This window comes from Manis pentadactyla, chromosome 3 (genome assembly GCF_030020395.1).
Source record: "Manis pentadactyla isolate mManPen7 chromosome 3, mManPen7.hap1, whole genome shotgun sequence".
Lineage (NCBI taxonomy): Eukaryota > Metazoa > Chordata > Mammalia > Pholidota > Manidae > Manis > Manis pentadactyla.
Window position 1 is genome coordinate 16338368 of NC_080021.1, and position 27930 is coordinate 16366297.

A 27930-nucleotide genomic window follows, 5' to 3' on the forward strand; every position below is an offset into this window, starting at 1 on the left:
TAAGCCACCAATCTATGGTATTTTTTTTATAGCAGCTCAAACTGCCAAGGCACAGTGTATGTAAGAATTAATACAATCCAGTAAAATGCAAAGTGTATACCACATGGTAGCTATCCTTATTATCTGAATGCAAAATTCACATTACTCCAATGAAACTTTCCACTTGCAGAGATCTGGAGAAAATTTCCTTCTGTAATTCTGGAGTTTTTCAAGGGAAAAGATTCAGCCTGAGAAGTTAAGAGAATGGATGGAAAGGAAAGATGAAGTAGACACACTTTTCCCTATTTCTCCCACTAAGTATAGCAAACTACATAATTCATAGGACAAACCCCTCCCCCAGCAAAGAATTACCTGTCCTCAAATGTCAATAGTGCAGTGGTTGAGAAATCCTGGTTTAAATCAACCTCCTCTTGAAGCCTTCCCCAAGTAACAACAATCTTTTTGTTCCCTGTACCTATGGTCTCCAATAATAAAACAAGGTTATGTATTTGCTGAGTTTTTCCCTAGCATGCTATTGTGCCTCCCCTTACAGGCCTTGTCTTAAGCCATTCAGGCTGCTGTAATAAAATACCACAGATTGGTTACCTTATAAATGGACATTTATTTCTCACAATTCTGGAGGCTGGGAAGTCCAAGATCAAGGAGCCTGCATGGTCACATTCTGGTGAAAGCCCTCCTCCTGGTCATAGCCCATGCCTTCTTACTCTTTGTTTTCACAAGGTAGAAAGGGAAGGGAGTTCTCTGGAGCCTCTTTTATAATGGCACTAACCCCATTCATGAGGACTCCATCCTCCTGACCTAGGCACCTCCAAAAGGCCCCATCTCCTAAAACCCAGAAACTGGCGCCAGGATTTCAATGTACCAGATGTGGGGTGGGGAAGGGACACAAACATTCAGGCCGTAGCAGGTCTGTAAGATTTTTCTCTAAGCAAGACCAATTACCAGCTAATGTAAAAACACTTCTCTACTGTTGCCTCTTCTCATCTTCCTGTACAACACAGTAGTAGACACAGAACAATTTACAGACCCTAGGCCGACCACCTTAAGTCTACAGAGGCCTATCAAAGTTCAGCCAGAGCTGTGTCTTCTTTTTCAAAACACAGCTTTCTTTGCGAAGACTTCTCTTATCTGCACAAGCGACCGCTCATTCCTTGCCTCCTGCTACCACTATGCCTACCACAATCACATGCACACTTCTATTATAAAACTCAGTAAAGCTTATCAGAAGTATTTGCTCGTATGTCTGCCACTCCTTCACCCTGGGAGCCACAGGAACTAGAACTCTGACTTATTCTCCAGCATATAAAACCGCTCCTTACACTAAACAGGCGTCAGTAAACATTTGGCCAGTTAAAACTGTAATGGCAAGCACCCTTTCGGCTCCCCGTGCCCGTAAACTGGTGCCCGGAAACTTCATTCTCATCGCTAATCCTCACAACCATTTATAGACGAGAAAAGGAAACTGAGGCTCAGAGTGTTTACTTAAACGCGCTGCCCAAGGCCCTGATTTCAAAGCTCAAACCAGATTAGTCCGCACGAAGAACTCGTGATCTTTTCCCCACACACTTGGGCTGAAGGATGGAGAGACGACGTCCCGGAAAGGTAAGTCAACTGCCGCAGCCTCACTGCTAAAGGTGAAAAAGAACTAGGCCCAAAGCCCAGGTCCAGAGAGCCCAGCTCAGGGCAGCTGCGGAGCGCACGAGAAGGAGGAGACACCTCCCGCCACCCCCCGCATCACCACCCCCCGTTTCTGACTTACCTGGCTGCCCGACCTAGATCCGTCTGGCTGCACCCCGACTTCCCACACAAGACCCCAACTCCTTGCTTAACTCCTTTCCCTTGTAGCTGAAACGCCGAGCGCAGGCTCATGCGTCATCAGCTCTCGCCGCCAAATGGTCACATGATGCTCCGCCCAGGTCTCCGCCCCTTTGGTCATGTGACGGCCAGGGGGCCCCTCCCCACCGGGGCGGAAGCCGGGTCCAGCCGGCAGAAGATCCGGGGCTAGGGCAAAAAGGGTAGTCCTGCGAAGACTGAAGGGTGAGGACGGGGCGCCCACTCTGCGCGTGATCGCCGGCACTGCGCGTGCGCCCAGGCGCGGCCCGGGTGACAGGTGAGTCGCGGCGGGATGCACACGCCGCCTTCCTTTTTACGCCCTCCCGGGGCTGGGCCGCGCTGGCCGAGGGGGCGTCTGCTGTATGGAGTTGGGTCTGGCTGGCGGCGCCCGCGGTGCAGGACTGAGGCGCCTACTTGGGCTGGGGCTGCAGTCCTGGCTCTGCATCGCCACTTGGCAGTGATCTTCTACGACGTTTTGGCGCTTTAGGAAGTCATGCACAGCTGTTTGGCCCGCATCTGGTCTTCCAAGTTTCCGGAAGCAATGCTGTGTGCACATCGTTATTCCTCCACTTATTCGTGAAAACTGAGTGGTTGGTTTTACTCGGGTTTGAATTCCAGTTCTGCTGTAGGCTGTGAGTTTGGGCAAGTCATTGCCATTCTCTGCACAGAAATTCCCTCCATGGTCGTGCCAAAGACCTTTGCAGTTCGGATACAGTTCCGAGCGTCCTGACTTGTCTATAGTTGCACAGGAAGGAAAAAAAAAAAAGGCAGAGCCTGTAATGGAGCCAAGTCTAATTCTACGGAGCTCCTCCAACATAGGCTATGGTGGGGGCGGTGGGAGGCGGTTGGGGAAGAGAGGGTTGCCGTCTCTGCCCAGAAGTAGAAACACCTTGTAGCTTTCCTTCTCCTGTCTTTTCCGGAATTCATGAATCAGACTAGAGTGATCAGTCGCATTTCAGAACTTCTCAGGAAGAAGTATGCTGGTCACTTTTATCTTGATCAACGCCATTATGTTTTGTTCCTGATAATAGATTAATGGAGACCAGTGCTTCCTCCTTTATGGAGCTGAGGTTTTATGAGAGGATAAAAATAGATTTATCTTCTTTTGTCCTCTGAGTAGGGTAAATAGTAGCTCATCCCAGGACAATTTAATAGCCTTCAGAATTCAGTTCTGTACTTACTGACTGGGTAATTGCTATGATGCTGTGCTTCATTCTTGAAATCATGTTATCTTTTGTCTACGGTTACTTTCCAAACAAACCATAGTTCCTTACAAAATTTTCAAAAATAAAGTTACCACCACTTTCCTGGGTGCTTTGTGAAAAAAAATGGGGAAATCGATTGGGATCTCTGGTTTCATTTCACAGCCTATACTGAGAAAACTGGCCTTTTTGAATTTTCTTCATCCCCTATCATTTAGAGAACCACTAAATGGAAGATTTAATGTAGCTTCTTCTACAACGTTTGTTTGTACATTCTAGAGTGACTTTTTAAAGCTCAACTAAGTCTGAATACTTTTTATAAAGCCACCTACCCCTGAGATTACTGCATCATGATTAGGCATCTTTAATAATCATTCTTAGATTCTGTTCTTTAAGGCCAGTTTTTCAGCCAACAAAAGGGTATTTACCATATACTCTAGCCAAATATTTTGAACATTGTCTACAATGTTAATTCTTGAATAACAATTTAAGGATTAAAATAAGAGATGGACACACAAAAGTCTTGACTTAGTATCTCAGGCCTAGGCTAACCTGACCATGTGCATGCAACACTGAGTGTATCTGCCCTTCTTTTTTGGGGGGGAAAGGAGACAGATAATGTTGTTTTGCTATAAGCTGTTTTCTCTATGGCCCCATTGTCTGTGCTATATTGATATCCAAAATCTGGTGGCAGTTACACCTGTTAATCATAGCTTGTCCTCCTCTCAGTTGAGTCTAGAGTTTCATCCTGCTCAGACCTGGATTGGATTGGTGGTCTTTAGAGGACCTCAGTAGGTGATTTTCTTTTTGCCCATTTTCCATTACTTTCCACCTTTTCTTATCTCACTTTCCAAGCCAGACCATTTCTGTGCAAAAATTGGAATGAAATTATATGAAATTCAGCCTATTAGAAAGAAGTGTAGTTTAGCATCACAGAGAAAACAGAAAGGACTTATTAATAACTTATGCCTTAATGTGTGTTATAGGATACCCTCATGACAGAGAGTTCTAGACAACTACAGCAGCTTCTCAGCAATCCTTGCTGTCGGAGCCCACCCCCCACCACCTCCTCTGATGTGTGCTTCTACCCCTTGCTCTCTCTGCACCAGCCACTGCAGCCACTTTGCCATTATTCCTGAACTGCACCTAGTACATTCCTGCCCTGGGGCCTTTGCCCTTACTTGTAACCCCTGCCTGGACGCCCTTCTCCCAGATAGTTATCTATTGTAAAATAACACATTGCCCCCAAACCAGTAAATATTTGTTGTCTTTTAGTTTCCTGCAGTCAGGAATCAGCATTCTTGCTTAGCTGTGTGCCTTTGGCTCAAGGGCTCTTGGGAGTCAAGCTGTGGTCCAGGTCAAGCTGTCATTTTATCTGAAGGCTCAGCTGGGGTTGGGGGATCCATTCTCAAGCTCACTCAAGTGGCTGTTGGTAGTCCTCTCCCTCCTTTGTCACATGGATCCCTACACAGGGCTCTCTCACAGTATGACAACTAGCTTCCCCCAGGGCAAACAAATACAGGGTGTCCATCTTCTGTATCCATTCATCTACTGATGGATGCTTAGGTTGCTTCCATATCTTGGCTATTGTAAATAGTGCAGCGATAAACAAAGGGGTGCATCTGTCTTTTTCAAACTGGAGTGTTGCATTCTTAGGGTAAATTCCTAGAAGTGGAATTCCTGGGTCAAATGGTGAGTCTATTTTGAGCATTTTGAGGAACCTCCATACTGCTTTCCACAATGGTTGAACTAATATACATTCCCAGCAGCAGTATAGGAGGGTTCCCCTTTCTCCACAACCTCGCCAACATTTGTTGTTGTTTGTCTTTTAGATGGTAGCCGTCCTTACTGGGGTGAGGTGATATCTCATTACGGTTTTAATTTGCATTTCTCTGATGACAAGCGATGTGGAGCATCTTTTCATGTGTCTGTTGGCCATCTGAATTTCTTCTTTGGAGAAGTGTCTGTTCAGTTTCTCTGCCCATTTTTAAATTGGATTATTTGCTTTTTGTTTGTTGAGGTGCATGAGCTCTTTATATATTTTGGATGTCAACCCTTAATTGGATCTGTCATTTATGAATGTATTCTCCCATACTGTAGGATACCTTTTTGTTCTATTCATGGTGTCCTTTGCTGTACAGAAGCTTTTCAGCTTGATATAGTCCTATTTGTTCATTTTTGCGTTTGTTTCCCTTGCCCAGGGAGATATGTTCAAGAAGAGGTCACTCATGTTTATGCCATAAAGAGATTTTTGCCTATGTTTTTTTATAAGAGTTTTATGGTTTCATGACTTACGTTCAAGTCTTTGATCCATTTCAAATTTACTTTTGTGTATGGGGTTAGACAGTGATCCAGTTTCATTCTCTTACATGTAGCTGTCCAGTTTTGCCAGCACCATCTGTTGAAGAGACTGTCATTTCCCCATTGTATGTCCATGGCTCCTTTATCGAATATTAATTGACCATATATGTTTGGGTTAATGTTTGGAGTCTCTATTCTCTTCCATTGGTCTGTGGCTCTGTCCTTCTGCCAGTACCAAATTGTGTTGATTACTGTGGCTTTGTAGTAGAGCTTGAAGTTGGGGAGCGAGATCCCCCCCCACTTTATTCTTCCTTCTCAGGATTGCTTTGGCTATTTGGGGTCTTTGGTGTTTCCATATGAATTTTTGAACTATTTGTTCCAGTTCATTGAGGAATGCTGTTGGTAATTTGATAGGGATTGCATTGAATCTGTATATTGTTTTGGGCAGGATGGCCATTTTGACAATATTAATTCTTCCTAGCCAGGAGCATGGGAGGAGTTTCCATTTGTTAGTGACCTCTTTAATTTCTCTTAAGAGTGTCTTATAGGTTTCAGGGTATAGGTTTTTCACTTCCTTGGTTAGGTTTATTTCTAGGTATTTTATTCTTTTTGATGCAATTGTGAATGGAATTGTTTTTCTGATTTCTCTTTCTATTAGTTCATTGTTCGTGTATAGGAAAGCCACAGATTTTTGTGTGTTAATTTTGTATCCTGCAACTTTGCTGAATTCTGATATTAGTTCTAGTAATTTTGGAGTGGAGTCTTTAGGGTTATTTATGTACGATATCATGTCATCTGCAAATAGTGACAATTTACCTTCTTCTTTACCAATCTGGATTCCTTGTATTTCTTTGTTTTGTTTAATTGCCGTGGCTAGGACCTCCAGTACTATGTTGAATAACAGTGGGGAGAGTGGGCATCCCTGTCTTGTTCCCGATCTCAGAGGAAAAGCTTTCAGCTTCTCGCTGTTCAGTAAGATGTTGGCTGTGGGTTTATCATATATGGCCTTTATTATGTTGAAGTACTTTCCCTCTATACCCATTTTGTTGAGAGTTTTTATCATGAATGGATGTTGAATTTTGTCAAATGCTTTTTCAGCATCTATGAAGATGATCATGTGGTTTTTGTCCTTCTTTTTGTTGATGTGGTGGATGATGTTGATGGATTTTCGAATGTTGTACCATCCTTGCATCCCTGGGATGAATCCCACTTGGTCGTGGTGTATGATCCTTTTGATATATTTTTGAATTCAGTTTGCTAATATTTTGTTGAGTATTTTTGCATCTATGTTCATCAGGGATATTGGTCTGTAGTTTTCTTTTTTGGTGGGGTCTTTGCCTCGTTTTGGCATTAGGGTGATGTTGGATTCATAGAATGAGTTTGGGAGTATTCCCTCCTCTCCTATTTTTTGGAAAACTTTAAGGAGAATGGGTATTATGGCTTCTCTGTATGTCTGATAAAATTCTGAGGTAAATCCATCTGGCCCTGGAGTTTTGTTCTTGGGTAGTTTTTCATTACCGCTTCAATTTCTTTGCTGGTAATTGGTTTGTTTAGAGTTTGTGTTTCTTCCTTGGTCAGTCTTGGAAGGTTGTATTTTTCTAGGAAGTTGTCCATTTGTCCTAGGTTTTCCAGCTTCTTAGCATATAGGTTTTCATAGTAGTCTCTAGTAATTCTTTGCATTTCTGTGGGGTCTGTCGTGATGTTTCCTTTCTCGTTTCTGATTCTGTTGATGTGTGTTGATTCTCTTTTTCTCTTAATAAGTCTGGCTAGAGGCTTATCTATTTTGTTTATCTTCTCAAAGAACCAGCTCTTGGTCTCATTGATTTTTTTCTATTGTTTTATTCTTCTCAATTTTGTTTATTTCTTCTCTGATCTTTATTATGTCCTTCATTCTTCTGACTTTAGGCCTCATTTGTTCTTCTTTTTCCAATTTTGATAATTGTGACATTAGACTATTCATTTGGGTTTGTTCTTCCTTCCTTAAATATGCCTGGATTGCTATATACTTTCCTGTTAAGACTGCTTTCGCTGCATCCCACAGAAGTTGGGGCTTTGTGTTGTTGTCATTTATTTCCATATATTGGTGGATCTCCATTTTAATTTGGTCATTGATCCATTGACTATTTAGGAGCGTGTTGTTAAGCCTCCATGTGTTTGTGAGCCTTTTTGCTTTTTTTGTACAATTTATTTCTAGTTTTATACCTTTGTGGTCTGAAAAGTTGGTTGGTAGAATTTCAATTTTTTTGAATTTACTGAGGCTCTTATTGTGGCCTAGTATGTGGTCTATTCTGGAGAATGTTCCATGTGCACTTGAGAAGAATGTGTATCCTGTTGCTTTTGGGTGTAGAGTTCTATAGATGTCTATTAGGTCCATCTGTTCTAGTGTGTTGTTCAGTGCCTCTGTGTCCTTACTTATTTTCTGTCTGGTGGATCTGTCCTTTGGAGTGAATGGTGTGTTGACGTCTCCTAAAATGAATGCATTGCATTCTGTTTCCTCCTTTAGTTCTGTTAGTATTTGTTTCACATATGCTGGTGCTCCTGTGTTGGGTGCATATATATTTAGAATGATTATATCCTCTTGTTGGACTGAGCCCTTTATCATTATGTAATGTCCTTCTTTATCTCTTGTTACTTTCTTTGTTTTGAAGTCTATTTTGTCTGATACTAGTACTGCAACACCTGCCTTTTTCTCCCTATTGTTTGTATGAAATATCTTTTTCCATTCCTTGACTTTTAGTCTGTGCATGTCTTTGGGTTTGAGGTGAGTCTCTCGTAAGCAGCATATAGATGGGTCTTGTTTTTTTATCCATTCAGTGACTCTATGTCTTTTGATTGGTGCATTCAGTCCATTTACATTTAGGGTGATTATTGATAGGTATGTACTTATTGCCATTTCAGGCTTTAGATTCGTGGGTACCAAAGGTTCCAGGTTACTTTCCTTACTATCTAAGAGTCTAACTTCACTCACTTCGTATGCTATTACAAACACAATCTAAAGGTTCTTTTCTATTTCTCCTCCTTTTTCTTCCTCCTTCATTCTTTATATATTAGGTATCAAATTCTGTAATTTTTGTCTATCCCTTGATTGACTTTGAGGATAGTTAATTTAATTTTGCATTTGCTTCGTAATTAGCTGTTCTACTTTCTTCACTGTGGTTTTATTACCTCAACCTTAGGAACCCTTCAACTATAGCAGTCCCTCCAAAATGGACTGTAGAGATGGTTTGTGGGAGGTAAGTTCTCTCAGCTTTTGCTTATCTGGAAGTTGTTTAATCCCTCCTTCAAATTTAAATGATAATCTTGCCAGATAAAGTAATCTTGGTTCCAGGCCCTTCTGCTTCATGGCATTAAATACATCATGCCACTCCCTTCTGGCCTGTAAGGTTTCTGCTTAGAAGTCTGATGTTAGCCTGATGGGCTTTCCTTTGTATGGGATCTTATTTCTGTCTCTGGCTGCTTTTAGCAGTCTGTCCTTATCCTTGATCTTTCCCATTTTAATTACTATGTGTCTTGGTGTTGTCTTCCTTGGGTCCCTTGTGTAGGGGGATCTGTGGATCTCCATGGCCTGAGAGGCTATGTCCTTCCCCAAATTGGGGAAGTTTTCAGCAACTACCTCCTCAAAGACACTTTCTATCCCTTTCTCTCTCTCTTCTTCTTCTGGTATCCCTATGATGCAAATATTGTTCCACTTGGATTGGTCACACAGTTCTCTCAATATTCTTTCATTTTTAGAGATCCTTTTTTCTCTCTGTGCCTCAGCTTCTTTGTATTCCTCTTCTCTAGTTTCTATTTCATTTATCGTCTCCTCCACTGTATCCAACCTGCTTTTAATACCCTCCCTCATGCTCTTCAACGATTGGATCTCTGACCTGAATTCATTCCTGAGTTCTTGGATGTCTTTCCGTACCTCCATTAGAATCTTGATGATTTTTATTTTGAACCCCCTTTCAGGAAGAGTCACAAGGTCCATATCATTTAAATCTTTCTCGGGAGTTGTATTAATAATTTTACTCTGGACAAGGTTCCTTTGGCATTTCATGTTTCTTTATGGCGCCCTCTAGTGTCCATAAGCTGTAGTCTCTGGAGCTGCTCATCCCCTGACGCAATGTCGGGGGTCTCAGGGGAGCGGTACTGGTGCCTGGGGGTAGGAAAGAGCTGTTCCCCGCCTCCCGGCTCCTGTGCCTGTCTCCACTGCCTGAGCCAGTGGGCCGGGCACACAGGTATAAATTTTTGTCCCAGAGCAGCCGAATATGGATCCCTGCTTTCCACAAGCGGCCGGAATCCCAGTCTCCCCAGGAACTCTGCCTGTATTAACTTTCCAATCTGGTAGTTAGCACCATGAAATGTAGGTTTGTGCTCCCTGTGTAGGACTCCGGAGCCAGGTATTCAGCTGTCCCAGCCTTCCACTCCCTCCCTGATCAGTTTCTCTTAGTCCCCTGGGTGAGCTGGGGTGGGGGAGGGGCTCGGGTCCCGGGAGCCACAGCTCTGGTAGGTTACTCCGTTTGTTGAGGTCTGCTCTTTTCTCCACGTGTGTGCAGTCTGATGCCGTCCTCTTTCCTATTGCTCTCTCAGGATTAGTTGCGCCAATTAAATTTTCTAATTGTATCCAGTTTTAGGAGGAAGCCTCTGTCTCTCCTCTCACGCCGCCATCTTTAATCCCATCTCTCTGTGTTGCTACTTTATTGCTAATTGAAGGACCTGTTTTGCTCAGTGCCCTGTATTAGGCACGTAGGGGAGAAGCTGATAATGCTCTGCCTACTAAGTCGGTGCCTTCCACAGGGTGGCTCACAGTCTGATCGGGAGATGAAACATGAGAGATGCACCAATCAAGTTGTTCCATTCAAGGGCTGTGGGCAATTTAAGGGCTGTAGGCAGGTGATGTGCAAGTAAGTGCCTCACTGACCAGAGTGAACACTGTTACAGAGGAGGAGAGTGTCACAGTGAGTGGGGGTGGCCAGGGCAGGCACCTAGGAATGTGCAAACACCTTAGGGGAGCATGGAAGCTCCACCTGGCTGCTCCTTTCTTGTTTGGCTTCATCTCACTTTCCTAGTGGCCACACCTACTGCATTCCAGGCATGCCACAGTGATTTAACAGCTAGACTTTTCAACCCAAAATGTGTATGTCCATAATCTAACTCCAGCATTTACCAGCTCTGTGACCCTTGGTTTCAGTTTTCTTGTCTGTGTGATGGACAGAATAATAAAATGTAATTCAAAGTGTTATTGACTAAGTCCCTAGGGCCATGCCTGCAAGTCAGTATGCATCCAGTGAATATTAGCTCTCATTATTCCAAGCACTATGCTGTGAAAAACCCCTTGCCCTTGTGCCTTTGCACATATTTGTCCTGACTGGACACTCCTTTGGCTTTGTCTATACAGTAATATCATTCCAGCTTAACTCATGGGCACCTCCCTAGTAAAACCTTCCTTGATCTATCTTATCTCCTCTTTTAATCCTTTCTAGAAGATTTGACTCTTCAATATGTGTGTGTGTTTGTGTGTGTGTGCATGTGTATGTGTACCTATTGTATATTGAACATCCCTCTATTATATGCTGATTACATTGCATGGCACATTTCATTGTTTACTTGTGGAAATAAATGATGGCCAACTAAAGGAGAAAGGCAAAGTCTATTAATTCTGGCCTTGCTGCAGCAGGACAGCCAGCCACCATCAGTTTTGGCAGAGACTCAGAGGCAGGTGTAGGAATGGAAAAACTTTATACTGGAAAAAGATGAAGGCTTCAGGTATGTCCTAAGCGGAGGCTGTTGGCCTGGGATAGCTAGAGGCAGGCTCACCAGAAATGGGGTATCCTATGTGATATGGCCTTCTCTGCTTGGTTATAAGTTGGACACAGGGACAAAAATTAGGAAAGCTGCCAGTTAGTAATCAAATCCCAGATGTTTGGGGCCAGTTATTGCAGAAGTTAATGTTTAGCTTCCTGGATGACTGTAAAGAGATGCTCTTGCTTCCAGCAAGTCTGACTTACAACAGGCTGGCTTTCTAGGTCATTCATTGTAGATAAGGGGTTGCTTTTTTCGGTTGCTGCAGATTGCAGGTCAGAGTTCTGTTTTTTTATAAATGATCTGGCTATTGTCCATTTCTATATTCAGTTTCTCAACATATTTGTCTATTTAAATTTCTTGAAATCAAAGAACAGGTCTTAGTTCAATGTGTTCCTCCAGCATCTCACACAGTGTCAGATAAATGTTTGTGGGTTGGTGGGTGAATGGAAGAATGGGCAGAAGAAAGGAGAGAAAAAAGAAGTGGCAAAAGGAGAGGAAAAAAAGAGTGAAGAAAAAGAAAGAGACTTTCTGTGGAGGTAATGACATAAACAAAAGGATGGAAACTGGACTGAATACATATCGAAACACTGAGTAAATTGGCTTGACAGGAAGCAAACGTTCCTGTAAGTGAACAGTGTTGAACCAAGTTGATTTATAATCATTTTCTACACAGACCTCCCCCAGCAGAAGGAGTCTTTCTTTAAGTGGTTGGGGGTTAAGAAAGATAGAGAAATACAGCGAGAGAGAGAGGTGATTCAGAAAATGATGGTTGCAGTGGACCTCAAGTCCTTCAAAATGCAGTTGTAGTTACAAAAATAAACTTGTCTTGAAATATATTGTAGCTTTATTGAGCTTCAGGGAAATAATTTAATATACTACAGTGCCTCTCTTGAGATTTTCATTAGTTTTCTGAAAACCTTTATAAAGGATTTATATTTTATAAACCTGAAAGGATGGTCCCTTTGCTGGGTGGAGTTTGGTGCCAATTTTCTTGAAGACAGTGTGTCTGAATGTAATCCTTTCCTGACCATTTTTTCCAAAAGGTGTTCTGGGGGGTTGGGGTGCGGATGGAGGACTGGATTATTAACTAATTCACCAGCAGCAAGGTTCTCTGATCAATTAAGTTTGGAGAATCTGCTCACTTCATCACTGCTTGGAGATGTATGGTGATGGTATTGCCATATTGAAGGTTCTGAAAACTTTGCTGTTAAAAAGATAAATTAACTTCAAAAAAAAAAGTTCATTTCCAAACATTAACCACAGAATTCGGTTTCTGAGAAATCCCTAATTTTGTGAAATCCACTTGGGTAGTGCTGCTTTAAACTATGATTTTCATGGATGTCAAAAGTCCATGGATAAAATGATTCCAAAGTGTCTGCATGTATTACCATGGTGCCTTTTTTTTTCTTACTTCATTTTGAAATGTTCCTTTTTAACATTCCTCTTTTGATGCTCAACTTTCTAGTGAGATAATCAGAAGAGAGATCATTGTTCACACTTTATAGCTGAGAAAATTAAGGCTCAGTGTGGTTCATGTGATTAAAAATAAGTGAATGAAAATAAATGGACAGATGAGTGATTGAGTGTATGAGTAGGCTATATACTTACACTTATGATAGGTTTGGAGACTTCTGCACTTTACAGTTTGATTGATTTGATAAATGCCGTTGTTTGCTTCCTCTGAACCAAGCACTTTGCTTGTGACTACAGAGATTATAATGTAAGGCAAAGGTCCTGACCTCAACAAACCCACAGGGTACCTGTGGAAAGAGAAGACAAATACTGATCAGAATGCCATTGCTATAACCAAGAAAAGTTCCAAGATGCTATAGAAACAAAAAGGAGGGCTTTGTTTATATGAGTCTTTGTCTAAATTAGGAAGAGGGGCCCCGCCAGTGGAGATAATGCGTGTGAGTGCGGAGTGTGGTAAGCAGGCCCCTTTGTGAAACGGAAAATCCATGACAGAGTGTAAGGCAGCCGGGTGAGAAGCACCAAGGTTAGGTGCTATTGACAGACTCTCTCCTTCTGCGTGGTGGAAAACAGCTGTCAGCACTGGGGCACCCCAACTTTGTGTCCAAGGAGAGTGTTGTTTGGAGGAGAATGGAAAATCAACAGAGGCTACTAGAAGATGGTTCTTGAAGGATGATTGTTTAAGAAGTGGACCAGGAGATTGGAGCAGATGGAGGCAACTCCAGTTATGACTGAAGGCCCAGTGGGCAGTGAGTGGGCGGCACTTCCTTGGATCTGGTAGGAAGGCCAGTGTACGGGGAGGTAGGGTATTGCTGAAGATGAATTCCAAGGAGGGCAAAGCACTGATTCAGGGCAAGAGTTAAAGGGCCCCTGATCTTAAGGGCAGGATGGGAAAGAGGTCCCCTCTGCATCTCTTTAGATAGAGCACAGGGGGCTGGAAAACAGAGCAGTTGCTCTTGGTGGTATTAGAAATACTGGCCAGTGACTGGAGTTTCCTATGAGATGCTTTCACAGTTATACATATTTATGGTGTAACTATGATAAGCCAGGAGTTTGAGGCGACCACAGGGCTATGGGGTGAGTGAAGAACAGTGGTGTTGCAGGGTAGCGAGGAAGGTTTCCAACCCAGCCAACAGTGGCAACAGGCTGAGTCTTGAGAATGAATAACATTGTGCCCAGGAGACAAAAGGGACAGAGCTTCCTCCAGCACAAACCCTCTCTCCGAATTAGAAGTCATTCTCTTTGAGTAAGTGAATCTCCAAAAGTATATATCCTCTGAGTGTCCAGTCAGACAAGTGTGTCCCTGGGACAAGCTGGCTTTTCAGCTAGTCACCATTGCACAGATAAGACCCTGGACAACAGTTTACCTACTCATGGTAGACATGAGTGGAGAAGGGCCTTCCAGGTAGTGGGAACTCTGGGGGGAAAAGTACTAAGGCCTGAAAGAGCGTGGGGGGAGTGGAGAAGCTGGAGAGGCTTGTTTTTGCTGGAGGGTGCATAAAATAAAGCTGCAGAGGTAGGAGATGAGGCCAGGTTACAGCAGAGTTAGATCACGGAGGTCCTTGCTGTCACTAAGGAATCATGTGCTTCATGCTACAAGCCATTGGCGTGCTGCAAGACCATACAGTATGTCCAGGCCACTGCACTAGAATCCTCTTGGTAGCTAATTAAATATCCTATTTGGGCTCTGCCCTATAGTACTGCATTAGATCACTGACTGTGGGCCCCAGGCATCTGTGTATGTCAGTTTCACCAGGTGACTTTTAAACCCAAGAAAGTCTGAGAACCATGTTCTGATAGCTGGAAAATTATAAGCAGAGAAAGGACTTTGATTTGTGTTCTGGAAAGATCGCTCTGGCTGCTGCATGAATGTGGCATTGGCATGGTCAAGACTTGTAGCGGGGTGACCAAAGGGAAAACTGATTAAATAAGCTAGACAAGGCATAGCAAGTGTCTAAGCTTGACCTGCCTTAAGCACATGTCTTCACCCAGGCACAGGTGCACCAAACTGTCACTGACATGGGACCCAACCTGGGTCCCATTATTAAAATTCCATGGGTGTGTGGGCCTCATTAAATTTTTCTTAATAATGATGGTGATTCAAAAAGATCCTCTCTTGGTACACAGATAATATCCATGACTCAAACATGAGTCAAAAGTACTTGGAGGGTTTATTCATGCCTGTTTTCCTATAGTTAGTAGATTTTTCTCATACCCTTTATTCATGATGCAGTAGAATTATTTTTGAACAACCCAGAACCATATAATTAATTGCATTCCACTTCAATGGCAATAATAAGTTGATCCAAACCAATCAATATCATACCTGGATGTAATTAGCCATCTACAGTAGTGGTGGTAGGCAGATGGTTAGTTATGGAGGAGTTTCAGGTTAGATGTGTTAACTAATTAGGCTAAAAATCTTTTGCTAAAGATCTCCAGTGGACTAGACTTGAAAGTCAGAGCTGCATTTTAGGTCTAGGGTTACATACCAGAAACCTGGATCCTAAATTGCTCCAATTTGAGAGACCACTGGGTCATTTTGGATTACTTATACATATCGTCTCCCATAGATCCACCTGCCAGTCCATGAGACTCGATCATTTGTAGGATGTTTGAGTCAAGGATCAATTCCTTCTCAAATTCAAGGGGATTTTGTCAGGGTAAAGAGGGCTCATTTAGAACTTGAAGGCAAGACATTTAACAACCTCAATGGAACTACAAAATCATTTGACATCTACCCTCAATTTCTTTTTATAAAATAGTACATTTTCTCATTTAATTTTTTTCTGTAGGTTTGCTGCATTTTCCCTGTAGAGCAGCATGCTTGGTAAGGTACTTGTTTCTGATCTTTCATCTCTTTGGGTGCCCTATGTGTTGCCAATGGTTTCAGCCCCAGGCAAGTTCACTATGGATTCAATGTGACCAAAGAAATTGACAGCAAAATGTTCTTTGGGGTGAAAGGGTTTATTACCCAGCTTGTTCTCCTGGCGGTAGGTTGAGCACTGAAGTCTCTGCCTCCCCCCAGAGCACTGGGCCGAGCTCTCTATATAGCGCAATAATAGCTTATTGCCTAAAGGTGTGTTACATCAACCGGCCAGTTACATCATCAGGTGGTTTAAGTTCAGTGAGGATTCTGGCCATAGGAACCCCAACTTCCCCACACCCTAGCATCTGGCAGGGCCTCTGGGGTATTTTTTTGACTAAAGGTCATGAAGGAGGGGTTCCCAGGCAGAAAGCCATGGAATATGATTCTTAGCTTACAGGAAAGCCCCAAGAAATGCTCAGTCATTATTTACATTTGCCTAATGGTAAATCCAACTATACAACAAAATCTCTAAGCCCTCTTGAGCTAGGTTCCCACATGTGAAATCCTAGGTGTGAAAGAAATCCTCCCATCTTCCTCCTTATGCACACACACCTCCCATGAATTTTTGTTTAATGGGCTTCCCAGCACAGAAAATATTTCCTTATTTTGAATAGACCTGTCATGCATTTATACATATTTTTGTCTCTGTTTTGTGGCAGTCCCTGTGTTATGCATTGAATATACAATTATTAATGGGAGGGACATAGTCTTTGATATTTAAGAACTTGAATTCTAGGAGACAAGATTAACAAAAGGTAGTAGTAGCAAGCTATTGGCAATGCAGTAAATAAGGACTATGACAGTGGGGCTTGCAAAACTCTTGGGACATGGAGGACTGACACTTGGGTAGAAACTTGGCCATAGACCACAGGTGCCAAAGTCAAGAACAAATTGAATTTACTTCTGTGGTTTTTAGCCTTGGCAGCCCATGAAATCACCCAGGGTAGCTTTAAAACTAGCAGTGTCAGTATACCGTCAGAAACCAATTAAATTAGGATCTCTGGATGTGGGGGTCTAGGCATTTGTATTTTTTAAAAATTCCCTGGGTGATTCTAATTATAAAAGCTGTTGTGAATTTTTCTGACAAATTCAAAGTGCCAAAAAGGGAGATTAAATTATCATAATTATTATAATTACAAACCTGAAGAAACATAACACATTATTTTACTTATTTAATAATTATTATTTAATTTCTGGCATTGGGAATTTACTACATCCCAGATTTTATGCTAAGTACTTTTGTATGTTAACTTAAAATTTGATTCTCCAAAGTAGAGAAAGTAAGTGGATTTTTTCAGTAAATAAATTCAGACTGGTTGCAGAACGGTGAGATCAGGGTCCGGCCCCAGACCTGCCAGTACTCCACCTCTACAATCTGCTTGCCCAGCTCCTAGGTGCTCAGGTGCTCACCTGCTGGGGGAGGAGGATCAGAAATGTATTGAACAACTACCATGTTCCAGTAACTGTGATTTGGATTGGGAGTGTGAAGATGCTCTGTCAGTCAGCACAGGCTACACTACACGGAGTGACAAATGTCAGCTGTTGTGAGCAAGAGTTTTTGAAAAGACACAGTCTCTTATCCAGGCGAGCCTTTCGGCAGCGGGTTACTGAATGGGGACACCATTATCAAGGATAAACATACAACTAGACAGACGCTCTGCTCTTTTCAATGAATCCGTTTTCTGTTGCTTGAAATTAGGTTAGAGGCATTAACATCTCGCTGATGCACATGCACAGTTCAGAGATAAAAAGACTGGTTCAACTCCAAAACATTACAGCCTTTTCTTTTCTTCCATAAATAGCACGTTGCCAACTGAAATCAGGCATTAACTAAGCCATGACTCAGTAATGTGCAGAGTAGAACTCAAGTACTATGAGTAAAAGCAGCAATATATTCTGCATGAGGTACCCAATTTTTTCAAAAGAGACATAAATGAATTCAATTTTTTCCTTGTGGACCATAAATATTTTGCATTTCTGAATACAACCCATTTAGACTGGTGAGTAACAACTATTTGATTTACTTGTCAAAATAAACTTGCCTCTAATCTCTGAGCTCTTGGAGTATTCCCAAAAATCAGTCACCTGCAAATTGGCCAGGTGAGCTTGGGCAGGCGCCTTCTTCCTGGGCACCATACCCAAAACAAGGACAGTTAGAGTAGGCGATGTGTAAGTCTTGCGACCAAAGTAGGGTTATTTATCCTCATGAGGAAGCAGACAGTATTCACTGAATAGGCAGAGGGTGGGGTCCAAGTTCCATTCTAGTTTTTATCAGCTTGAATTAAAGGAAGTGTTTTTATTCTCCAAGATTTGGGTTTTTTTTGCATGTAAAGTGACAATACGAAGGCCAACCACTTCAAGTGCGTGTAATAATCACAATAAATATCTGAAAAATGGTTTGAGAAGTGAGAAGCCTTCAGGAAGCCTCCAAGGGGTGGAGGGGAGAGACGAAATACTGCTGAAGCCACTCTCCAGGGCACAGGAGATTTGGGGAGCCCTTTTTAACATAAAGGGTTCAGTAAAGGTAAAGCAGGAAGTGACATGGAAGCAGGAAGCAGCATGGCCCCTTGGGGGAGTCGGAATGTCACGAAATAAGCTGGCCTTTACTGTGTGTTGTGCAGTTCTTGTTTTATGCCAGACTTCCCCTTGCTGGCCAGGTCCACGTGTTACTTTCCTCCTTTCCCCTCTCCCTGGCCACTTGAGTTACTTTGTCCATGCCTCTTCCCTTCTCCTTCCAATTTATTCCTTTGAATTGAGAGTTGAAAGAAAAATGAGTCTACCATTCTCTGGGCTGGTTGAGATGATTTTTCAGAGGATCTGGACAGCAGCCTGTAATGGTTTCAGCTCAGAAAGTACATACTACCAAAAATAAACTCGTCTCTGTGTACAGTTCTGCAGCTGGAGGGAACCAAGCAGATGGCAATGAAGCCAAGAACAGCCTTTATAGAACACCCTGAAACAGTAATGAAAGGGCCAGCCCCAAGAGCCCCAAAATGGAAGCTTTGTCATCCGTGTGTGTGAGTGTGTGTCCACAGAGCTTTCAAACTCACCCACAAGGAAAGCAGATCAGAAAGTCTCTTCTGGAAGGAACAGCCAGTCCAGCTTCCCACGTCCTCTCTCCACATCATAGGAAGTGGCTGGGAAGCTGGCACCGTGTGGTAGCACAGGGCAAGGGCTCCGGGCACAGGCTGCCTGGGAGTTTATCTTAGTTCTGCCACTTCCTGGCTTTATGACTTTGGGCCACTTACTCTCATACTTGGTACCAGTTTTCTCTTCTTTAACACGAGGATAATAACTGTGCCTACCTCCAGGGATTATTGAAAGGAAGAAACGTGATCATTCATGTGTCTAGCCCCTGGTAGATGTTCAACAAATGGTAGCTTTTTCATTTGATGATTTTGCGGCTATTATTTTATGGGGCACCTTGTATTTCTTTATTTCTAATCTTGGAAACAACTCAGTGAGATACACAGCGTTATTTCTTCTTTATTGTTGAGGAAAGGGAGGTCGAGTTAAAATGACTTTCACAGCCTCACACAGCAGGTAAAAGAAATAGAATTTGAATCCAAGCTCATCAGAGTCTAAAGTTTACGCTGTGCTGAGGATTCTGGTTGTGTCTCAGAGAACACAAACACACCCAGGGATGATTAAATGGGAACTAGAAGTCTGGACAAAAGGGGTCCTAGGGCATGAATCGTGGTGTCTTGGGGAGGGTGCAGAGTAGGAGACATTCCTGGCTTTGAATACAAGCTCTGCTCTTAACTCTAGGGGCCTCGGAAATCCATTTTATTTCACTGAGCCTCAGTGTTCTCATTTTTAAAGGGGGCTTTATAGGGGTTTAAAGCCAGCTTCAGAGGGCTTTTGTTGAGATTATCTCAGCTCAATTTTTAATACCCTGAGGAAGCCCTTCACCCCCAGATGAATCAACTCTCTTGCTGCAGACACTCACCTCACCAGGCATTTGCAGTGCAGCCTGAATGGCATCGGTGGCTCGCTTTCACCCTTTGGCTTACTGGCTTCTGTTTGCTCCATGCCTGGGTGGACCAGCAAGGGGGTAGAGCTTTGCCTCCAACACTGAGCACAGGGCTGCAGGCACACGGTGTGGGCAAGCTGCATAACACTTTAACATTCTTATTTCTTCACATTCAGGCTCTGAGCCTAGTGTTTGATCAACTGCTGCTTAGTCAGCACTCCTGTACCCCAAAATCTCAAGTGGTGAGTTTATGAACCAGCATGGGAAGACAGCAGGAAACTGGTTTACAAGGCTGACTGAAGGTTTATTTTTCAGCACTCAAAATAAGTGCTTAATAGTTTAAATGTGGCTACTTGCTTCTGTAGCTCTTGGTTATCTTCCACCAAAGCTGAGGGAAGACAGAGGCCAATGATTCCATTCTTTCTAAAAGATGGCTAAGGTTGGACACTGCACAGAAACTAGCTCAGCTCCATGCTTTTGTCTCTTGTACAAGTGTTCTTGTCAACCTGGCCCAGGGAAATCACCTCTATGGACCTTCAGCCTCATGGGCTGCAGAACAGGGTCCAGGGGCTGGGCCTGCCAATCACTAGGTGAGTGAGATCAACAAAGTAGAGTGTCTGAGGGAAAGATACTGAACACCTGGTTCTTATCTCAGCCACTTCTTCACCACAGAGCATCAAAAAGCCTGCTTCCCTCTTATTGTAAAGTAAGAGGTTTAATTGATATGTCTGAGGACTTTTTCAGGAATAAGAACTCACAATTGTGTCTTGGTCAGAAAGTCAAAGGCTATGAAAATTTGGAAGAGCCCTAGAAGTCATTTAGCGAAACCCTCATTTGTTGTTTGAACTGCTCTCTGCAACAGGATAAACCAATTCCTGTTATGCTCTGACACTGTTCTGAAAGTTACAATTCCACCTCTTCCATCTTGCAACCAAAAACATTACTAAAGATATGGTGAAAAATCCTCCCTGTTTCCATCATCAATTAAAATGTAATCTTCCCAGGTGTTTTAAAACAAGATGACAACAAAAGTTTGCATATGATAGAGAGTTTGCAAATGTCCCTTAATCTATCTTGTCCTTTGTAAGACAGGGTATCATTATCTTTTTAGTGTTCTCTTTATAAAAGTTTTTATTAAAAAACTTTTTATTTAAATATATTTGACATATAACAAACTGGCAACTGGTAGATAAAGAAGTCCAGGATAGCATATCTTCGCATGCACTTTAGTCTTGGGGATCAGAGAGAACTGAGATCAAATCCCAATTCTGTCAGTTATCATTTGTGTGGCTTGTAGGCCCTGAAACAATCCTCCATCATCTGTACAATGAGAGTAATTACACTATAGAGTTTATTATTATTATTACTATTATTAATTGTGATTGTCAACACCTGAAAGTTGGGATGAAGACAGGGAAGCTGGTATCAACCTCTTCTGCTAGTGTTTTTTTTTCTTTGTCTTTATCAGAAAAAGTAAAACCAGAGCAAGTCTATCTTGCTATTCAAGATTCATAGTGTGTATATATTTTTGTTTAAATTGTTTTTTAAGTCAAACATATCCTTGTAATAGTCAACAAGAGTCAGGGAGAGGGAGTTTTGATTTATTAAAATTCTCACCCTTGGTATTGTAAAGTATTAATTGCCAAGGCAAAATAAATGATGTCCCAAATTCTGTGTATGATTTTATGAGGCAACAAGCCCAAGAGAGAAAGATATCACTACCCCACATCTCCCGATGTAACCAGCATGAGGGGGAAAGAATAATGAAAAGCTGAACCAAAAGCTGCACGGATTGGAGGGCTTGCCAGTGGAAATAACAGAGAACAGATCCCCGGGCAGAGATGAGGAGCGTCCTTGCGACTCAGCCCTCCTCCTAGATAGCAGAGACGGGGTCTGGCACCGAGGGGCTGCTGCCCTGGAGGAACCGGTTCCCTGGGTCTGCAGCGGGCCAGGTCCATCTCGGGGCATTGTGTGACATCTCAACATCTTTATGCTAGTCTGCTAGGCCTGCTGTAACAGTGCTGTACACTAGGTGGCTAAATTATTTGTTTATTTATTCTTTCTAATCTCTACAAGCTGGAAGTACAAGGTCAAGGTGTCAGCAGGGCTGGTTTCTCCCGCTGCGTCTCTCCTCGGCTTGTCAATGCTTTCTCCCTGTGTGCATTCACGTGGTCTTCCTTTGCATCTGCGTCCAAACTTCCCGTTTGTGTACGGACACCAGTCATATTGGATTAAAGCCCATCCTAGCAACCTCATTTTAACCAAATTACCTCTTTATAGAACCTGTCTCCAAATACAGTCACATTCTAAGATCTGGGGGCTAAGACCTCAACATATGAACTTGGGAGAAACACAGTTCAGTCCATAGCAACTTTCACCCCTATGCCCACGGCTAGGAGAATGGGACTGTGTGGTGGTTGCCCTTTCTATCTTTTCCTTTTGATTCAAACATACAGTCATCAGACTTTTCTAAGTGCCCTGTGTAAATGAGTATCTGAGTCAATGGAATGAGGTGGATACACTTGAAAGAGTTAAAATATAGTCTAAATTATGAAAGTTAGCTCCCCAAAATATCAATGCATGACACATTTTATTTGACACGACCCAAGTCTCAGGTGTTCTTCTTGTGCTGGATTCAAAGTTAAAAGGAAAAACCCTCACCCTTGTAAAGTCTAAGGTATGAAGCAAAAAACAGAGCAACCAAAAAGCAAGCAACTATCATCAGGGCCAATGCTCTGAAAGAACATAGGTGGTACATGAGTGATTAAAAATTCTGAACACTGAACACTCTTAAAAAAAAAAACAACAGTTCCTGTGTGGTGATCTCCAATAAGTTCTTCACAATGGTATAAAGGGCATATCAAAGTGTGGGCCAAGGGTTTGTTTGTGTTTATACAGAGGATCACAGCCTAATTTGGCTACCCAGAAAAAGAATTAAGATACAATATGAAGAAGAACTTCCAACATCAACATTCTCTGGAAGAGTCATTCCAGAAGATGTTCATTAAAAAACTTCAACAAAGATCCTGGCGCTGTTGCAGTTGTAGCTGCATTCATCCCACCGGTTCCTGGACTTGCCATTGGAATAAAGAAGGAAATATCTAAGCCGGCCTCTGCATACAGTAAAACAACAAATTTGACTGGATCTATAGTGTTGGAACTCAACCAAGAATTAGGACAAGTGCAAGTTGCAGCGCTCCAAAATCTTGTGACTATAGACTATCTACTGTTAAAAGAACATATGGGATGTGAACAGTTCCCAGGAATGTGTTGTTTTAATTTGTCTGATTTTTCTCAAACTATTCAAATTCAGTTAGACAATATCCATCATATCATTGATAAGTTTTCACAAATGCCTAGGGTGTCTAACTGGTTTCTTTGGTTTCACTGGATATGGCTGGTAATTGTAGGTCTGCTTTTGTTATGTAGCTGTATTCCTAATATGTTAATATATGTGCGCAATTTAATTAGTAGTTTAAAACCTATACATGCTTATGTTACTCTACAAGAAGATATGTCAAAGAAATAATCAATCTTCCCATGTTTTCTTCCATCTGCTACTTCTATAGCTTTTCTTCTTCCTTCCTAATTACAACCCTTTAGTAGAATTCGTGTGCCTCATATCGAAATTACCGAGTATCATAATTCTTCCAAGTGGTAAAGATACCTCAAGACAAATGCAGGGCATAGAAGCCACAGGGCATAAATCTGCAAAGAAGTAAAAAGCTAACCTTTTCAAACAATATTGCTTCTCTCTCACTTACCAACTTTACATTTCCCTGTATGGCCCCGGAAGATGACCGGTTAGCCAGAGACGGGTAAGATTCCTCAAGGGAGGAACAACCTAAGACAGGCACAGTTGCAGGGGGGCCATCAGGTGAGAAATTGGGGATCAACAGAGGGGAGTCTTAGAATCTCACCCCCCCGCTGTTTTGAGAGAAATCTGCATCCGTGGATGTTTTGTTGCCCTTGTCTAGCTTGGATTAATACTTAGTCTATAGGCACACACCTGATCATCTACATTTGCCCTCTTACAGCACTAAACTATGTTCTCTACCTTTATCTTGCATCTACCTACCACTTCAGCATTTTATTAAAAATAATAATAATAATAAGGGAGAAACGTGGGATTCACATATAAATCAAGTATAAAAATCAAACAAATAATCATATCTGACTTGTTTATAGTTCATGATGCGTGATCAAAACTGAAAGTTTCTGTGATATGACTGCCCTTGCACTGTTCACCATGTAAGAACTTATCACTATGTAAGACTTTGTTCACCATGTAAGAACTTGTTTGTTATGCTTCAGAAGATTGGAAGACTGTTGGGAATTAGGCTTGGGGTTGATTAATGACTGTGCATTGAGTCCCCTATACAGAATTCTATTGTTGTTAACAACCATTTGATCAATAAATATGAGAGATGCCCTCTCAAAAAAAAAAAATTCTGAACAGAGGCTTTGTGTTATGCAGAGGTAGGGGTTAGGGAGAGAAGAGGGCACTATTTTAGGATGGGAAAAGTCTTTGAAAAAATAAAGAACATGACTCATTTGGTGAACCCCACCACGCTGGCTTGGTTGGAACCTAAAATGCAAGGAGGCTGGGATGAAGGGGAAGCAAGAGCCCCACAGAGAATCTCAGATGGCAGCCAAGGAGTTTGAGTGTGGACTTCGGCCTGGGAGGCTGATGAGCCTTTGGAGATCTGCAGCTGGAGCGCAGCCTGTGAGGAAGCCTGCGGAGGAATAACCGGAGGCAGGGACCCAGCTTCTCCACCCTGAGGGTCTACCTGAAAGGCCAGCTTTCAAATTGGCAAGAAAAGCCCCCCAGAGGGATTTGACCTACCTGCCAAATTTACCATTGCCTTCATTTTCTGCTGGCACTATTTCTATTCACAGTCTCCATTTTTCCTACTAGACATGGAATTCAGTCCATAATTCCTTTCTGAGTACTCTTCATAGTGTTGTCTTTAATGTTTCTTTGCCTGAGAAGGACGAGAGGATGTGTCCGATCCTTTTCAAAACCTTGCAATGGGCTTCCCACCCTGGGCCGCCTTCCTAACTCCATCTTCCCCTCCCAGCTTCCCTGCACCCTCAGGCTCTGGGATGTTGTTTGCCTGTAGAAGGGGAAGGGAGATTGTAGGAATAAACTAACCTAGAGTTTTGTCCTGATGTTAGAGATGCGGATGCATGCTGCTTTAAACTCCTGCTGCCCCGGAAGGACTGACCCTGGAGCTGCCCGAGGCTATGGGGAGCATTGGCAGGGGTATTAGTGGACCAGCACCCCAACCAAACTCAGAACTGTCAATCAATCTTTGTCCAGGCTACTAACACACACAGCATGCTTACAGAGAACATGTTATAAAGCATTGCATAGACTATAGGACAATGTGGAATCATGAACTAGTTTCATAGGCATGTACTACACTACTTCCATCAGCCCTAAGTATCATTCCAATTTTCCCCCTTTCTCTCATACCCAAGAACTTTCTATGCAAAAAGAATCACACCTCAAAAAATGGCTGATAGGAAAACAGTATTTGACCCTCTCATTGGTTCATTTATTTGTGGGACAAACACTTTTTGAAGAGCTATGATATGCCAAGCTCTTTCCTGGGGGATGCAGACATGAACAAGGCTGTGTCCTTAGCAAGGACTTCCTTCTAGCATTACATCCAAAGGCTCCTAAATAATAGTCTCAACATGTCAACACCCTCACCCACCTCATTTTTTTTCTAGGTCATAACAGACTTCAGATTAGAAGGGAAATGCCTGCTGGAAGTAAAAACAACATGATGATTGACCACAGTGAAGAGACAGACAAATCTTGAACCAGGAAACCACACGTCTAACTTATAACCTCTGGAGATATTGTCATCATACAACTAGCATAATTTATTGATATCCATAAAGGTGATGGATGTTTTGCAAAAAGCCTCATTTTTTTGCATACTCTTTTCCCCATTTAATTTATGACCAAGTTCTATCTGTTATACCTCTTCATCATTTTGTATTAATACCTTCCTCTCCATTTCTCCTGCTACCATCTTGGATCATACCTACATCACCTTTTGTCTGGACTATTGCAGTAATTCCCTAACTGTTGTGTCTCTTTCCAACAGCTCATGGTCTCAATCTATCCCCCTCCAAGCTGCCAATGTGATCTCTCAGAGAAGGAACTGCCACTGAGGCCCTTTGCAGCTCCTTAATGCCAAGGGTGAATATTTCAAACTAGCATGCAAAGTCCTTCATGATCTGGCCCCTGCAGCCCTGTCCAGTCCCATCTCAAGACAGAGCACCATTCATTCCTGTAACTCATATGGAGCAACCTGTGCTTTAGAACTCCAGGCCTTAGCTCACGCTTCCCAATGCCTGAGATTCCTTCCTTCCACCATTCATCTGGCAAAAACACACGCACTTTTCAAGATTCCATGCACCTGCCTTCTCGGACTACCCCTTGCCCAAATCTATTGATCACTTCAGCTTTGTGCCTCCTCCATCTCCATACTCTGTGCAGATTCCATCAAAATTACTGTTTAGAGTGTTCATTTCTGACATGTCTGTTCTATGTAGCCCCAGATGCTGGGCGTATTAGGGCCAGAGCCAGGTCTTATTCATCTTTATGTCTCTAAAACTTGAACCGTGCCTACTGAATAGTATTTGTCCAGTAAATTTGTGTGGTTACATGAAAATACAGAATAAATTGATGAATAATGAATAAATGCCCAATTTCCACAGTGCAATTAGGGAAATGGGTAATGGTTTAGGAAGGTTTCTAGCTCCGAGTATTACAGCCTCTTAAAAATATTTTGGTTGTTTTAATAGAGAATTATCAGTATCTGGATGGATTCATTGATTCAGAATATCTCCAATCAAATCTGTTAGGGTTTTGTACTATTGCTAGCTGTTAATAGACCTACTGCTCCAGATAGAAGGAGATGGCTGGCTTCTTGCCATGCTTTCTCCATCACTGTATCACTCACCATCAATAAAGATAAATATGCTTTATAAATACCTTTATAAAGGCTTTTAAAAATTGTGGATAATATATATAACATAAAATTTGTCATTTCTACCATTTCTAAGTGTACAATCCAGTGGCATTCACATTAGTGTACAACCATCTCAAGCACTTTTCCATCTTTCCAAATGGAAACTCTGTGTCCTTTAAATAATAGCTCCTCTTATCTCCTTTTCCCAGCCTCTGGTTACCTGGTAAGTAGAATAGTGGTCAATATTCTACTTTGTGTCTCATTAATGTGACTATTCTAGGACTTCATTTTAGTCAAATCATACAATACTTGTCCTTTTGTGACAAGCTTATTTCATTTAGCATATTGTCTTTAAGGCTGATCCATGTTATAATATATAACAGAATTACATTCCTTTTTAAGGCAGAGTAATATTCCATTGTATGTATATGCCATATTTGGTTTTCATTCAGCTATCTATCAGTGGACATTTAGGTGGTCTCCACCTTGTGGATGTTGTGAAAAATGTTGCTATGAACATGTGTGTACAAATACTTGTTTGAGTATTTTGCTTTCAACTCTTCTGAATACCCAGAAGTGGATGTGCTGGATCATATGGTAATTTTATCTTTAAAGTCTGGAGGTCCTTCATACCATCTTCCGTAGTTGCTGCCCCATTTAACATCCCCACCAGAAATGTACAGGGGTTCCAGTTTCTTCACATTCTCACCAACACTTATTTTTATTTTTATTGTTTTGACAATAGCCATCCAAATAGGTGTGGTTTTATAAATACTTGTAAATGAATGAAAATGTAAGCAGAATCTACTGTGGTCCTAGATAATAAAGAACCAAGAGGTAGGTTGATAAAATAAATCTACCTTGTTAAAAGCACAGACTTTCAGGCTAAATTTCCAGTCCTTCCATTTAACAGCTAAACAACCCAGGTGAAAACACAAGTCTCATCTTTCCCCATCTGCAAAATGGGTTTAATGATGTCAAGCATACAATGTTATTTTGACGAGGAAAAATGTCAATAAAGATGCTCTCGAAAGCATTACTCCACAACCCCTGTAATATATAGTGCGATTATTCCAGTTTTAATAAGTTGGGTGCTAGAAAAGCTTATGAGGCACTGTCCTTTAACACCTCCCCACCCCCACCCCCCAGTGCTCAGAAAATAACAGCACTGCATTTTCATCCGCATGGGAATGAGGGAGGACCCTGGCTGGGAGTTGGGAGTCCGAGATGTACATTCTGAATCCTCTTATTCTGAGCAGCTAACCTTGTATTTACTTCACCTGTATGTGCTTTTTTTCACTCCACCTGACACACGGAGTAAGATGAGCACCGCTGAGCACAGTGGTGAGGAGTAAATGAGATAATGTCTGGACAAAAGTATCAAGACCCGAAATGCATAATAGCCATAGCTGACGCTAAATCTCTGCTCTCTGCAGGGTGAAATTATTCAATCAGAGAAGCTAATCCTGGCTATCAGGCAGCCATCCATTGCATCCCCCCTTC

General features: G+C 42.2%; 1 long non-coding RNA gene across 2 annotated transcripts; it reads left to right on the forward strand.

Moving 5' to 3' along the window:
* The first annotated feature begins 1953 nt into the window (after positions 1-1953).
* Positions 1954-26467, forward strand: LOC130682810 (uncharacterized). Of its 2 annotated transcripts, XR_008996170.1 has the most exons (3): positions 1954-2110; positions 25175-25348; positions 25558-26467. It is a non-coding gene; the product is annotated as an uncharacterized LOC130682810 (long non-coding RNA). The 2 variants fall into 2 exon arrangements; XR_008996169.1 differs by lacking the exon at positions 25558-26467 and having other exon boundaries at positions 1955-2110; positions 25175-25369.
* The last annotated feature ends 1463 nt before the right edge of the window (positions 26468-27930 follow it).